The sequence below is a fragment of the Microcebus murinus genome, chromosome 4 (assembly GCF_040939455.1).
Source record: "Microcebus murinus isolate Inina chromosome 4, M.murinus_Inina_mat1.0, whole genome shotgun sequence".
Classification (NCBI taxonomy): Eukaryota; Metazoa; Chordata; class Mammalia; order Primates; family Cheirogaleidae; genus Microcebus; species Microcebus murinus.
Genome location: NC_134107.1, coordinates 65831279 through 65847076, shown reverse-complemented (window position 1 = coordinate 65847076; position 15798 = coordinate 65831279). Strand labels below are relative to the sequence as shown.

Here is a 15798-nt window from a genome sequence, read left to right as displayed (position 1 = left end):
CTCAGTTTTGACTCAAACTCACATTGCCAAAATGAGTAAAATTAATATTTCTCCAAATAGCTAAGCTTATTGTCAACTCAGTCTGTCCCTTTGTTTCCAGCAGCATTACATATTGGTTAACTAATGATCACATAATGAAAGTGTTGGAAGGCGCTCCTCCTGCTGCCTTCCAGCGTGACATCAGACCCTTGCTCTGAGCACTTTCTAGACTCATTTTTTCGAACAGAAAGTTCTTTAATGCAGGCATTCAGATGCTTTAAAATTATTGGAATAATCATCTTAATATACTGATGGCTGCATAGTCTAAGCCACAAGACTCAAGTTTTTTTTTTTTACTTTTATGCTTATTTTTTCAATTAATTTCCCAAAGATTATAAAACTGGTGTGATGAGTGTTTTCTATATAATTCCAATATGTTCTTCATTTAGTACTAAAATTCTTGATCTATATGCAAAAGTTAGGTTCTACAAAACTTGCTATCACTTAATAAAGTTATTTTTAAAAGCATAAATAGAAATTAACAATTATCTTCATTCTTCTAAAAATATGAAATTTGTTATTTACTGTTCCATTTTGTTGTTTTCAACAATAAAGTTTAATTGGAACACAGACATACCCATTTATTTACATAGTACAACAGAGTTGAGTAGTTGGCAAAGAGACTGAATGCCTGTAAATTCTAAAATATTTACTGTCTGCCCCTTTAGAGAAGTTTGAACAATCCCATGTTAGGACAAAGGGCTACAATGAATTTGTATCATATCTGGTTAGACAACTAAGTAATCATAGACTCTAGTTGGAACTGTTGTTATATCCCTAATGCATTTTAACCCTAGTTGATACTTTTAAACACTTTACTTCCTTGCCTTAAATTTTTAAGCTCTGTATGCACAGATTTGCCTATCTGTGGAGAATCTTGGTCATTAGTGTTATTGAAATGCATTTTGTCTAAATACCATGTATTTAAATCATAGCTGTGTTAACGTAGCTCTAACAACATGATTTCTAAGTTTACTATTAAATATTCAGTTTTTATATTTTTACTTTTAAATATTAATTCTTTTTTTTTATTCTTTCAGTGTCAATTTTGTATCAAGATGGGTGTTAAGATGTAAACTGACTGGTAAGTGACACCGCATTTTTAAAAATAATACATTTTTTAAAAGCAGATATTGCATGGTTATTTGACACCCTAGTTCTCAAAGCTAGAAACTAAGAACTGTGACTTATAGGTATTAGGATATTCCATTGTCCTCTTGCAGATAAAGCACTGAGATAAATAGTTTATTATATATATATATATATATATATATATACATATATACATATATATGTATATATCCTCACTGAACACTAAAAGATTATACAGTTCAATTTGCAGAGTAACAAAAGGTAATTGAATTAAATTAGTTGGATAACCTTCAATATTTGTGTCGGTTATGAATTATATTTTTCAAAGGAAAACAAGGGTTCATATGGATAAAGGGAAAGAAGAAAAACAGGGAAACAAATTTGGGAGGAACTATGGATCATTAATTTCTACAAACAATGTAATTGGCTTAGATTTTATGTTCTTTAAATTTCTTAGTACTCTATGGAACATCTCTGAAATTCATCCTTCTCATATATGGCTTAGAAATATGCAAATGAATGATTCACTCTTGTTCCAGAACTTTAAGGATAAAGTCTTTAGTTTCCTTTATGCACCAAAATAGTAAATTCTCATCAGATAACATTAGGTTTACCAAAATTGTAGCATGCAAATTTAAAAATTACCTACACATCAATTATGTTTTCTCATACATTTTTTTCTTCAAGTAATTGTCAAAGTTAGTAGAATCTGTGAGTTATATCTGGGAATTAATTTCAAAATATGTGTTTTTGAGAGTTAATTTGATAATTTTAATGGCAAATGGTATTTTCTATTGTTGTTTATGTATTATTAAAGCTGAACTAATCATAATTGCAAAATCCTGTGTTTTAACATAAACCTAGTGGTATCTAGATTCTTTCCTAATAAATAATTTAGATATTCTGTGGAAGGTCGTATGTATCTACATAACATAGGTGAGAATCAAAGTATACAATCAAGTAAGGATTGTATTCTTTACTTAAGTGAAAGAATAACATCAGGTGGGTTGTTCAATAGGTATTGGTGTTTGTAACTCTTCATTAAATAATCAGGTGCTTCATTGAATAATGCCTGATATCTTGGGAGTGTCACTAGAAATGTAATTACATGGAATTTTAAAGATTATGATTCAGAAAATGTAATTTATATGAATGTCTATATCTGATATTTTCCTTTCAGAGAGACATCTCAGTAATATATTTTTAATCATCTCCTTTCAGAATAGAAGAGAAAATAGTCTGAGTAGTTGAAATCAAATATGTAACACTTACTATATACTACCTTATATGTTTGTTACCATTTTATAACAATGGTGACTTGTTCCTATAGCATTTCTCTTTTAAATATTCCGTCTGTTTGTGACACAGTGCTGACATCAACACAGGCAAATATGATAATGTGAAGCAATTGTAAACCAAATTCTAAGTGTCAGTTGAGAACAGAGTGAAATAGAGGGGTTATGAGCTTTTAAAATGGCCCATGAAAACCTAGAAAAGTCAGGATGAATAAAAGAGAAAAGAAATGAAATGAAATCAATGAATAGAAAATATATGAGTTGCAAAATGAAAGGCTAAGTAATTATCTACAAACAGGAGTATTTTTATGTGAATACATTATCTAAAAAGTAGAAAGTTAGGGTGTCTGATTATATATATATTTGTTTGGTCTATTTTAATATTACTGTTATTTAAAAAATAGTAACACATGTTAAAGCACCTTTCTTGAAAATATTTGACGTATCTGTTTGTTACCTTAAATGGATGCTGATCGGTAGTCATATTAGAGCCATAAGATATGAAACTGCGGAACAGTGCTCTAAAGCAGAGTCTCCAACCTTTTTGGCACAAGGGACCGGTTTCATGAAAGACAGTTTTCAGTTTTTCCACAGACAGGGTTGGGGGAATGGTTTCGGGATGATTTAAGTGCATTACATTTATTGTACAGTCAACCCTGTCTGCTAATGATAATCTATATTTGCAGCCTCTCCCCAGCACTAGCATCACCTATCATCAGGCATTACATTCTCATAAGGAGCTCACAGCCTACATCCCTCACATGCACAGTTTAAAGTAGAGTTCTGGATCCCATGAGAATCTAATGCCACCACATATCTGACAGGAGGTGGAGCTTACGCAATTATGCGAGGCCCTCCTGCTGTGTGGCCCTGTTCCTAACAGGCCACAGAGGAGTTCCAGTGCCTGTCCCAGGGATTGGGGACCACAGCTCTAAAGGACCTCTTGAAATTTAGTCTAGAAAGAACTAGTAATTAACTAACCATATTGGTGCAATTAAATAGCTATTGAATATTTAAGATTTAATACGTTCAAATTAGCAGCCTTATGTTTTCAGTTCTTCACCTCCCACATCTTGGGATAACTGTTTTTAGTACTGTACCAATATTTCTGTATTTCCATATTAAGGAATGCATATGAAACATGCAAATCTAAATGTCAAATAAGGAGAAAAAATAATGGCTTATTTGTGAGACTGCACCGCAAACATGAGAAACAGATTGACATGACTCAAGTAATTCATGTCAGTGGATAAAAGAGTACATTTAACTTTTATAGTTAAGCAGCTATTTCTCAAGTAGTAATAACATAATGAATTCAAATGTCAAGAATTGTTGAATCAAAGGCTTGCTGCTGGGCCTAAAAGTATTCCCTCCTGCAATATAAGAATTTATAACTGGTTTAGATTCTGATATATATATATATATATATATATATATATACACATATATATATATATATATATATACACACACACATTCTGATAGACAAGAAAATCATTTGTCTAAAGTAATTTGTTCAAATTTCCCAACCACCCGAGTCTTACTAAAATTTGTTTTCCTAATAATGCTGCTTGTCTGAAACAAGTCCAAAAGGATGAATGAATTCACTAAAATAATCAACACTGTTTCAGGTTTACATTTGTCATTAAAAGTTGTAGCTGAAGACATAATTTGGATACTGATACCTATTATAAATGACCAAAAGTTTATTGGTAAGTGAAATTTTGTAACCACATAATCTTTCATGACAGTGATCTATGACAGTTGTGATTCTGGTTTATTGCTGAACCCGGGGCAAATAGAAAGTACTCAGAATATAAAATATCTTAATAAATATTTATTGATTTAATAAATTAATGGAGTATATTTTTAAGTATGCCTGTGAATAAGAGGTGATAATAGTAGTTGTAGTATTAAATTATAACATGTATAAAGCTCCATTTTTGGTTTTGGTAAAGGAGCAGTATTACATATGTTTAAGAGCAAGGACACTGCATATAGAATTTCTAATTGAAAATTCTGGCTCACATAAGGTATGTGACCTTGTGCCTCTCTATGACACATTTTCATTGTCTCACAGTTCTTAACAAGGGAATCTATATAATGTGCTTAGACAAATTCCTGTCACACAGAAAGCATTATGTAGTTATTGCCAATTGTTATTGTTGCCATTGTTATCGCTGTGTGAAATTAGACATCTCTTTCTTGATCAAGGAGTTTATATTCTAGTTAGAAAGACAGACATAAAGAAAATTAATGTAAATTATGATAAGCTTCAGAAACTTGAAATAGAATACTAGTAAGGATTTAATGGATGAGAATTTGGAATTGTTTCCTGAATGAGGTAGGTCTTTAACTGGTTCTTGAATAGTTTAATATTATTGTGAAGTTTCTCATGTACATTTCAGCATGAGAAAATAGGAATGACCGTGTTCTGGCAAAGATGAAGTAGCTAGACTCAACGAGGAATGAAGAATCAACCAAATGGCATTAAGGCCTAAATGTTTTTTTAAGTCTATTTATTAAATAATTGTCCTGTTAAAAATCAGTTTATGCCATTTCCTGCTGACATTTACTCTTTATCCTGACATTCATGGCCATTCAATGTCAAGGGCCAACCCAGCTCTCCAACCTTTCCTTTTTTTTTTTTTTTTTCATTTCCCCCAGTAGAAATATCACTTTTATTCATTTATTTTTTATTTCAAAATATTAAGGGGGTACAAATGTTTTTGGTTACATAGATCGCTTTTCTAATGCTTGAGTCAGGGCTGTAAATGTGCCAATCACCCACATAGTGTTCATTGTACCCATTAGGTAGGTTTTCACCCATCTCCTTCTCCTCCCTCCCCCAGCTGATTTCTACTGAGTTCTACTTTCCTCTGTGCGCATGTGTGCTCATTAGTTAGTTCCAATTGAATAGCGAGTACATGTGGTATTTGTTTTTCCATTCTGGAGATACTTCACTTAGGAGAATGGTCTCCAATTCCATCCAAATTGTTGCAAAAGGCATTAATTCATCCTTTTTAATGTCTGAAGGTACTCCCTGGTATACATATACCATATTTTTTAATCTGATCATGAATTAATGGGCATTTGGGTTACATCTTTGTGATTGTGAATTGAGCTATAACAAACATCCAAGTGCAAGTGTCTTTTTGATAAAATGACTTCTTTTCCTTTAGGTAGATACCCAGTAGTAGGATTGCTGGATTGAATGGTAGGTCTACTTTTAGTTCTTTGAGGAATCTCCATACTGTTTTCCATAGAGGCTGCACTAATCTGCAGTTCCACCAACAGTGTGTAAGCATTCCTTAGTCTAGGTTTCTGTAAAATTTTTTTATTCAAAGTTATTTCCTATATAAAACTTCCCCTTAGTTAATGCATCATTTCAAGTTTGGTAGATAGAGACCATGCCCCCCGCCCCCACATAACACAAGGTAGTTATAGTAAATTTTTAATTTATCTAATCAGGGATAGAGAATGTTATTAGAAGTGAGTTTAGACACCCCAAACTGGAACAGATGCAGTTTATTTCAGTGTGGATTCCCATAGCCCTCCAAATCCCTAAGGGGTGAGGGCTGGCATGCAGCTTCCAGTGAAATTTCCATAAACAGTAGATTCTTGCTGATTTGAGAAGCTTAATTTCTTACTGGGTTATGATCCTTACATAATTGATGTTTTCATTACTATCCATGAAGAATTATACATACAATCTTGTGCTTCCATTTAAGTGAAACATTGATTTCCCCCCACTCTTAACTAATCTCAGTAATAGGGAGGAGGCTTTTTCTACTGGGGAAAGCAGGAATATAGTTCTGAGTAGTACTTGCATTGAAAGTTCTAGCACTTCAGAAAACTCATTTTTCAAATGCCTCTAGAAGGTATTAGACCTTTTATCTTCTAGCTTCCATAGCACTCTCTTTCTAATATGAGCCAGCGTCCAGGTTATGGACTATGAACCACTACATACAATACAGCCTTGACTTCATGGAGGTCATGCTACAGTGGACAACACAGATAAATAGCCAGATAATTGGAACGGTAGTTTGTGTCACTATAGAGGCAATTACCGACTACTACAGAAGCATGCAAACAGGGCATCTACATAGTGTGGAAATGAGAAGTATCTTGGAGAAGGTGACATCTAAAGTATTGATATGAGTTAACTAGGTAAAGAGCTTGGAGAGAACATTCTAGTCATCTGGAATACTATGTGAAAGGGCCCTTAAATAAGAGTATAATACCTTGAACAGTATAATTCAGCACTTTGGTCTCTGTTCCAAGGCTAGGAAGTCTTCAGTGTTAGCGTTTTTGTGATTTATTGTCCAACTCATAATAGGTACTAGTTTGGCTAATGTCCCCTGATTAATTATATACTCACCGTGGTCGTATCGCTCTGCTAGGCGTTACATATGAAAAATGAAAGGTTTGATTTGCTGAAAAATTTTACACATGCACATATATGTTTGTGTGTGTGTTTATTAGTCAGATAGAGACACATGGAGTCATTAAGGGCTCTTCTAAGGCGCCAAGTGTTTAAGGATAATTTGACCATGCAGTCGCATTGTTTTTGTACTTTCACAATCCACACAGTTCTGAAAATGTTCATCTGAGGAATGACGCTTTTACTGGTGACATTTGAGCGATTATCTTATTGACTTAAAGCATATTGATTTATGTGAAACACTTTTTTTGGTACTCGATAAATGCTAGTTGACTGACTGACTTTCACAAACATTTAAGATAAGAATGATGTATACAGTGAAGTCATTTTGCCAACAGGAAAACTAACTGGGTGCCAAGATTTGTATACAATGTAAATCATAAGGACATGAATGTCTTGCAGTTGCCTGGAGAAAGCACACATATGCACTTTTCCAAGGAGCAGATTCACTGTTTTCAGTAGCTTATGTCTAAGAAAAAGGCTTTAGGCAGGACCAAACTATTCTTGAGACTGACAATCAAGTAAATCCACATTAAATTTTCTATATATTTATAGCATCATAGAGTATGCAATAAAGCAGTGTCTACTATAACAAACATAGTGTACACTTTGGAATCAAACAGTCCTCAAGGAAACTGAACCCCAGCCTTCATAGCAACCAGTGTATAGCTTTGAGCATATCTTTTCATTTCTGTAATCTCTGTATGTGGTAGGCCAGATAATGCCCCCTACCCAAGATGTCCATATCCTAATCCCTGGAATTTGTGAATATGTTGCCTGACGTGCTAAAAGCAACAATGCAGATATGATTACGTTAAGGGTCTTGAGATAGCATGATTACCTTGGGTTCTCTGGGGGCGATGGGCAGTGTAATTACAACACTCCATGTAAGTGGGAGTCAGGTCACCCAGAGTCAGAGAAATGACAAGAGCAAGCCGAGGGCCATGAATTCAAGGGATGCAAGCAGCCTCTAGAAGCTAGAAAAGGTAAGAAACTAATATAGTTTTATCATCTAAAAATAGACATAATAAAAGACTTCTCTTATAGGATTATTGTGAGGATTCAATATGATGATCAACATAAAAAACATTCAGCAATATAGACGGTCAGGATTAGAAGGCTGTGGAACCAAAGCACCTCTCCAGTTCATGAAAGTTTTCACATAAATAAACGTTTCTCTCTACATGTTAACAATACATTTTGCCCTGTACATTAATTTATTTGGTAATGTAGAGAGTAATTTGAGTTATCGTGGGAAGGACAGTAGAACTACCAGAATTATATATATTCAGACAGGAAAGGAAAGAAGGTAGCATTTATTTAAAGCCTGATGCAATTCAACATATTTAATTTCTCATACATTATTTTAATAAGCTTTAAAGAGGTGGCATTTTTCCCATGGTTACATGGGCACCTCACACAGGTGTCACCTAAAAACTTAATATAATAGGGTTATTTAAATGAAAATAAGCCGACTCACAATAACTGAAAACCACATGATAGCACCAGCACTTGGCTGAACCCAGGGACTCAAGCAGCAGCATTAGAAGTTGGTGTTACTCTCATCATCTTTTTGGCCTGCTCTCCTTTGTACCATCTTCCTTTACAGGTTGGCTCATATCACATGTAGAAACCTACCTTTTGAAGCTTATATCCTACTAGCCTAGCATTACCAGTGTGAAGAAAACACTTTGTAACTATAAACATTCTGTCCAAAATCCTGATCTGGTGTTCATTGATGTGACAAGGGTCATGGACCAATCTGTTGGGGAGCAGGTGAATAATCTGCTGTTTAGATGTGGGTCCATACCTGAACTGGAGCATCAAAAAGGTATAATAGGTAGATTGTTGGAATTTGTAAATAATCAGGGATATGATTTTTTATTTTATAAATGAAAATTTGGGTAGTGTAGAGACCTTGAGGGTGACTTTGCAATAGTATGAAATAGAGGATGAGGACTGTCTCCTAGGCTCATTAAAAAGAAATCAGTCATCTGGGAACCTGGAGAAAAATACAACTTTTGTTTTGTGTTTTAAAACAGGACAAAAGAGGAGAAAAGACTTGTTTATCTGCCCAATTCAGATACATAATCCTGTTTCCTGCATTACCAATCTGTCTTCTTTCCATTGTTTTAAAGAAAGCCTATCCCTACTTTCTTGGCTTTTCTGCAGGGGCATCAGTTTTTCACTCTAAAATCATTAAGACTTATTAAACCAGATTTGATTCACCAAGGTCTGATATACCATGAATATTCCTTGTTCTCTGGGTAAAATCCCTTTCTCCTAGCTAAATACTCATAATCACCTTTGGTTTAAGAGTCTTCCCCACTTAGAATCCAAGGAAGCTGCTTGAGATTTATTTTTTTCCAAGATTTCACATTGCTTTTAAGATTTTGGCTGAACCTAAGGTCTAAACAGTAATTTGTATTCATCAATTCAACAACTATTAATACCTACTATGCCAGCTGGAGACATTATGATGAATAATATATTAATAGATCAAGAACTCAAATATTCTGAAGCTTAGTGAAGTATGCAGACAGGTAAACAGGAAGTAAAAATAAACCCTGGTGAGTGCTATGTTAGGGATAAGAACAGGGTGTGATTGGATCCAGAGGAAGGAGAGCAAGCTAGCCTTGCAGGAGGGGAGGGTATGGAATTGGTCAGGAAAGATATGTTGGGCTAGTTGACATTTAAGCCAATGCCTAATCCTAAAGGATACTAAGAAATTAATTGATAAGACATGATAGGATATGTATATACAAAGAAGGCATAAAATAAGCAGCATTCAACAGGTATATGCTAAAAAGGAAATTAATGCAAGTGTGATGTGCCTGGATCATGGAATGATATTTGGAGGGTTTTGAGTGGATTGAGTTCAGAGTAGAGAGAGAGAGAGAGAACTGAAGAGATTATTAGGGGCTAAGAAGGAAGGGCTTCTCACAATCTATGGCAAGAAGTTTTAATTTCATTAAGGACATGAAGAGTTATTATAGGGATTTAAGCAAGGGAGGAACATAATCAGACTTCTGATTTTGCACTAGCTCTCTGATGAGAGACACTGAATTGGAAAAAGGTGAGCCTAAGGCAAGAAGAACAAATAGGCTGTTTACCCTAATAAAGCATGGATAGGAATCAAGAGCTATTAAGATATTAATATTAATAAACATTAATATATTTGCTTTCAAAATTTATAAGCAAAAATTTTAAAAAGGATGATATTTGAATGTACACAGTTTGCATACTTTATCAGTCTGAATTTAAATAATGGGGATAAAGGTATTATATATATACACACACCAAATGTTTACATTCCAGGATATATGCAAGGGTCTGGTCATAATTTAGATTTTTAAAGTTCCTGCTCTTAGATCTTTCTATCAGGATGAAAAAAGTACCATATCTAATTTCATTACCACTTCTAAGTATTGTAGGAGGATATCTGATAGAATGATTAACTTATTCTGCATAGAAGGAAAGGGGAAGGCTCCACAGAAGTGGAAATTGAGCTAGGTCTTAAAATATTTTGTCTGGGAGATAATGAATAAAAAAAGATATTAGAGCCAAAACATGAACTGAAACATGAAGTCATGAAGATTTATTTTTATCTAATGAGTAACAAATGAGCAAGTATAGTAGTTGGGGAAGGTATAAGAACGAGAGAGCCTGGTGTAAAAGAGAAGCCAGAGCTCTTAATGCAACAGGCTGAGGAGTTATAATGTTTTCCCTTAAACAACAGGAAGACATCAATGTTTTAGCAAGCGGTTACTTGATCAGATCTATAGACTTAAGAGAGAACAACATTGTCAAGAAAATGTTTAATACATAAAAAACTGGCCAAACAAGAGTTGAGGGCCACTGGTCAAAAGATCTAAGCCAGTAGTTCCTAACTTATCAAGTTAGAAGACCATTTCAAATGTATTTTTTCTCTTATTCCCACTTGGTGGTAGTTGTATTTATGCAAACTAGTGATCCCCAGATCCTTGCCTTAGCACCGATAGAGTCCCAGACAAGGACCTGAATTAGGACAATACCATGAAAATGTAGATTGAGTATGACTCAGATGGTGGACTAGGAAGAACCTGGTGTCGCACTAGATATGAAGAGAAATGCTAGACAGGACGGGAAGGAGGAAAGCAAAAGACCAGTGTCAGGTGAGAGAAATGATCTAGGTCAGAAAAGGTTGTGGCCTGGCTTAGGATGGTGTTGCAGAGACACTGAGAAAGAGTCATATTGGAAAAATGTTTTTTAAGTTGGGTCTGATATATTTTTTTATTGGATTTGAGTCATAAATGATTCCAGTGTTTGGGAACTGAACAACTAACTTGGTAAATGATGAACAGTAATATTGTGTTGGGGATCACTAAGGTGTAGAAAGAACATATCTGAAATAGGAATCCAGAGTTGATTATCACAATTACTATGCATTTGTTTTTCTGTGGCTGTTTATTGTTAGTTTCATTGTTTGTTTTTCTACTCTAATGCAAGCCTCATAAGAACGAGGGTGTATTCATTGCTGTACTTCTAATGATTAACACGAAGCATAACTCATAGTAGGTACTAAACTATTTGTTGAATGAATAAATTAACCAGAGCCTCTCTGCTTTTACTGTTTTTATATATCAGGTACTGTTAAGAGTGAAGAGTCTAGAAGCAGACTGGGTGCAAGTCTCAGCTTCAGTACTTACTAGCAATTTAACTTTAGGGTGCTTCATCTCTCACAGCCTCAGTTCCCTGTCTATAATTTTTTTAAAGGCAACTAAGCATATACTCCCATAAAAAGTCTGATGGTAAGATAAATAGTACATGGAAAGTGATTGGAGTAACACTTCATTAGCAGTTAACTGTTCAAGAAATGTTGCTTATTAAAATCATTCTTTGAAGGAAATTCACAAGTCAAATACATTTGAAAACCATTGGTCTACCTATGTGAAGGGATTTTTTTTATTGCGTAATAATTAAAATATACTTTGCACTTGTATGTTATATACATTAATTAACCTTTAGTTATATACATTAATTATATAGTTATATATAGTTATATTATATATAACTATATTATATATTATATATATAATTATATATAATATATATTAATATATAACTATATTATATATTATATAGTTATGTACATTAATTAACCTTAATCTATTGAGTAGATTTAATAGCAAAAATACATAAACAAATAAACTGTGGCAGCAGCACCAGCATGCTAAAGTGTTTCTAGGATTTGTGAATGTACATATGTTCACGTATCAGTAGTGGAGTGGAGGCACTGAGGAGAGACAAGACAAGACTCACGGATGGAGGCAATCGTTGGTTGGTTTTCAATAGCATGATTTAAAGATATTGTAAATCGAATTTATGTCATTTTTAATACTGTCCCTTATAGGATTTTTCTCTTTTGTTTTGTTCACAGCAACTTAACTGTTTTGGAAACTTTTTGTCTGTGAGAAATGTACTACCTGGCCCCAGTTTCTCTAAATGGAATATTTATCTTCAGCTATCCATCCCACAGTACATACGCCACATCATCCATCTCCATGAGTACCAGGAGAGACTTTAGAGGAGTGTTTGCCCCTCTGAGAAATCGTATGACACACCTGCTATTCCTTAGAAAATGAAACTCTTGAGATAAATGTTTGATGTGCTTTCATCTTCTTTACAGTTCTCACTCCTCTAAATATGCATTGGCAAAGAAATCTCTCAAGCAGAAAGGTGAATCACCTTACAAAGCCAGTGACTGCAAGTGTGATTATTCTTCTTTGCCCTGCAGGTCATTTATTATGGATGGGAGATACATCAGCCTCACCCCATAACCAGACTCTATGCTATTAATGCAAAGGGCTTTGAAGTTGTTTTTTGTGTAGCTGCCGACCATTACTATGACCAATGTGAAATTTTGTGGTTCTGAGCAACTTTAATTCCCTGTGCAAATATTAAAATAATTCTGGTAACCTAGGATGAGTTCCCAGAACATTGTAGCTTAGAAACATAATGATATTTCAAAATCATTTTAATGGACTGAAAAAATAATAATAATGGCTTTTAATATCTGCCATGTATTAATACTATTCCTGCCACATAAATATTATAATCTCAGTTCTAAAGGTGGAATAACTAGAGCCCTAGAGAAGTTAAATAATTTGCTCATAGTCATAATGTGAATTTGATATCTTGATCTCAAACCCAAGCATATCTTCATGCAACTCAGGCTTTTTCTATTACAATTAAGCTTCCTCTCATATGGGACATATGAGAGACTGTTTTCAATCACAGAAGCTGCATCATTTCTGAAAATCATCACTGAACTGTCTGTTGGAATGCTTGATTAAAATGACAATGTAGCTAGAGGAAGTATTAGGTGAGTCTCCTACAAATTCAAACTCTCCCCTGTCTTTTGCATGCTATATGTTCCATACTGGGTGCTTAATAAATATTAATTATGATAATGCTTCACAGAGTTTATTAAGATTAATATATCCCTAGCAAGTACTAAGACTTCTTAAGAAGAGACTGTATCAATATGAGATTTTACTTTATTACAATGTAACATAAACTGTGAAAAATAATAGAGAGTAGATATTTAATTGTTTTGATTATAACAGAGGAAAGAGTAATGTCTTTATAGATTGGTCATTCAATCAGTGTAGCCAACATTTACAGAATGCTTTCTACATGCCAAGTGTCCATTTAAAACTTTTGTATGTGGTTTGATAACATTCAGTATTTTTTACAGACCTATGAGTTAAGGATCATTATAGTTTGTATTTTATAGGTAAGGAAACTGAGACACTGAGGTGTTACATAAATGGCCAAACATTCATAAGCCTCTAGTCATTCTGATGCTAGATATATAGTATAACATCTAGACTGTATATGGTATACATAAGTATGAGTTATACTTTATATGCTATACTTATTTTGTTTTTTTTTTGAGACAGAGTCTCTCTCTGTTGCCCAGGATAGAGTGCTGTGGCATCAGCCTAGCTCACAGCAACCTCAAACTCCTGGGCTCAAGCAATCCTCCTGCCTCAGCCTCCCGAGGAGCTGGGACTACAGGCATGCGCCACCATGCCTGGCTAATTTTTTCTATATATTTTTAGTTGACCTATTAATTTCTTTCTATTTTTAGTAGAGACGAGGTCTCACTCTTGCGCAGGCTGGTTTCGAACTCCTGACCTTGAGCGTTCCCTGGCCTCGGCCTCCCAGAGTGCTAGGATTACAGGCGTGAGCCACCATGCCCAGCCCTATACGCTATACTTTTTTGAATATAAACTTGAAAATGGGAAAATAAACCCATTTGTTTATTGATTTATTCTTTTAAATAATGTTAATTGAACACTTTGTGTGCCCAAAGCACTGTACAAGAGACCTGGTGGGATATATACCTCACTGTACCTGAAAAGTGCATACAATCAAATGACAGTAAGTATTGTGAGGCACAGTGAAATGATTCTGTAATGAAATCATAGGAAAAGAACCATGTGAACATGAAGGAAGGTAGGGATTCCTTCTGGTTAAGTATTATAGGAAAGCTGTACAGGGAAGGGTGTTTTAAGAGGAAAACGGAAAGGCAGCTGAAACTGAGGCAGCATCAAGAATAAAATATGTAGAAATGAAAATCTATGTGTTTGGAAAGTAATGAATAAATTGGTAGGGAAGTAATCCCCTGTAGACTCACTGCTTCTGGCCTATATTTTTAGGTTCTTGAACAAAGACACTTGTTAAAAACACTGAGGAACTTAATCAAAGTAGTCTCACCCTAGCTTTACACCCTAGAGATTCTGTTTCCATTGGTAAACATTGGGATTTGGACATGTGTTTTTGTTTTGCCCTCAACTAAAAACTACAGCAATTAGTAGACTGTCAAATTAGTGTGCTGTGTTTCCTCTCCCCACTGGAGAACGCTTTGTGGGGTGCCCAGGATTTTTTCCATTTCAGATTTTATAATCCACCTTTGAACATGCATACTAGGAAAAATCCCAAAGTAGAGGGTAAAAGGAAATATTTCAAGTCACAAATATTTGTGGTTCCTATACTCTTACATCTTTAAAAGTTATATCATAGCTCTTATCCTTTCATATGGTTACTATGCATTTCTAAATAGCCTAATTGTATATCTTTAAACCATGTTGTTCATCACACAACGCAGAAGACAAGGAAAACAGACAATCTCAAAGAAAGCATCTAAATCTGAGTAATGCTTAATGTAGTACTTTTTCCTGTATATATCTATGTACAGATAAAGAAGCTTTAGAAAGCAGGTAGAGATTCCCTGGCCCAGGCTTCTAACCTTATGTTTCAAACCTAAAAGGGTAGTTTGCTCCTTAATCACTCTCCTCTGGTTTGGCAACTTCTCTTACCTCTGCAGATCTTATTATGGTGGTTTTCAGTGATCTGAAGCCTTCAGCCTTGCAAGGACAATATCTGTTCATCCTTGGCAAATCCTCTTTCCAGACTTGATGTCTCTTAAAGACTTCATGATTAATTACACACACACATACACTAGGTATATAAAATGACAATTTACCCCCTTATTACACTTCCCTCTTCTTACACTATATTCTCAGGATAAAACTAATAGATAGTTGATGTTTCTTTGCAACTCTAAAGATATCTGTCTTTCAGTTAGTCTTTCCTAGATCAGGAAAAAGGAAGGCTTCAGGGAAAACCTGGATGCATAAATGCAGATTTTTCTCTACAGATGCAAGTCTCTTCCACAAAAGATAGCAGGGATACTTCTCTGTTTGCTGGCTCTCTGAATAGCCATCTCGAAATATGTCTAAGAAGTTTATTTTGTGGAAAAGTATAATTACATTGAATGTATACATTAAATGATTACATTTAATGTATGTTATATGAGCATATATAGTGTATATATATATATATGATAGGTATATTTATAATATTCTATACAATTTAATA

The 15798-nt window shown here is 34.4% G+C and overlaps 1 protein-coding gene across 7 annotated transcripts in view; it reads left to right on the top strand.

Moving 5' to 3' along the window:
• Window positions 1-15798, top strand: part of LOC142870624 (teneurin-4-like) — a 2325019-nt gene that overhangs the window by 341271 nt on the left and 1967950 nt on the right. For all 7 annotated transcript variants that reach the window (XM_076002352.1, XM_076002347.1, XM_076002349.1 and 4 more), the window contains one exon: window positions 1080-1123. The gene's annotated coding sequence lies outside the window, so the exon portion shown is untranslated. The remainder of the gene's footprint in view (window positions 1-1079; window positions 1124-15798) is intronic.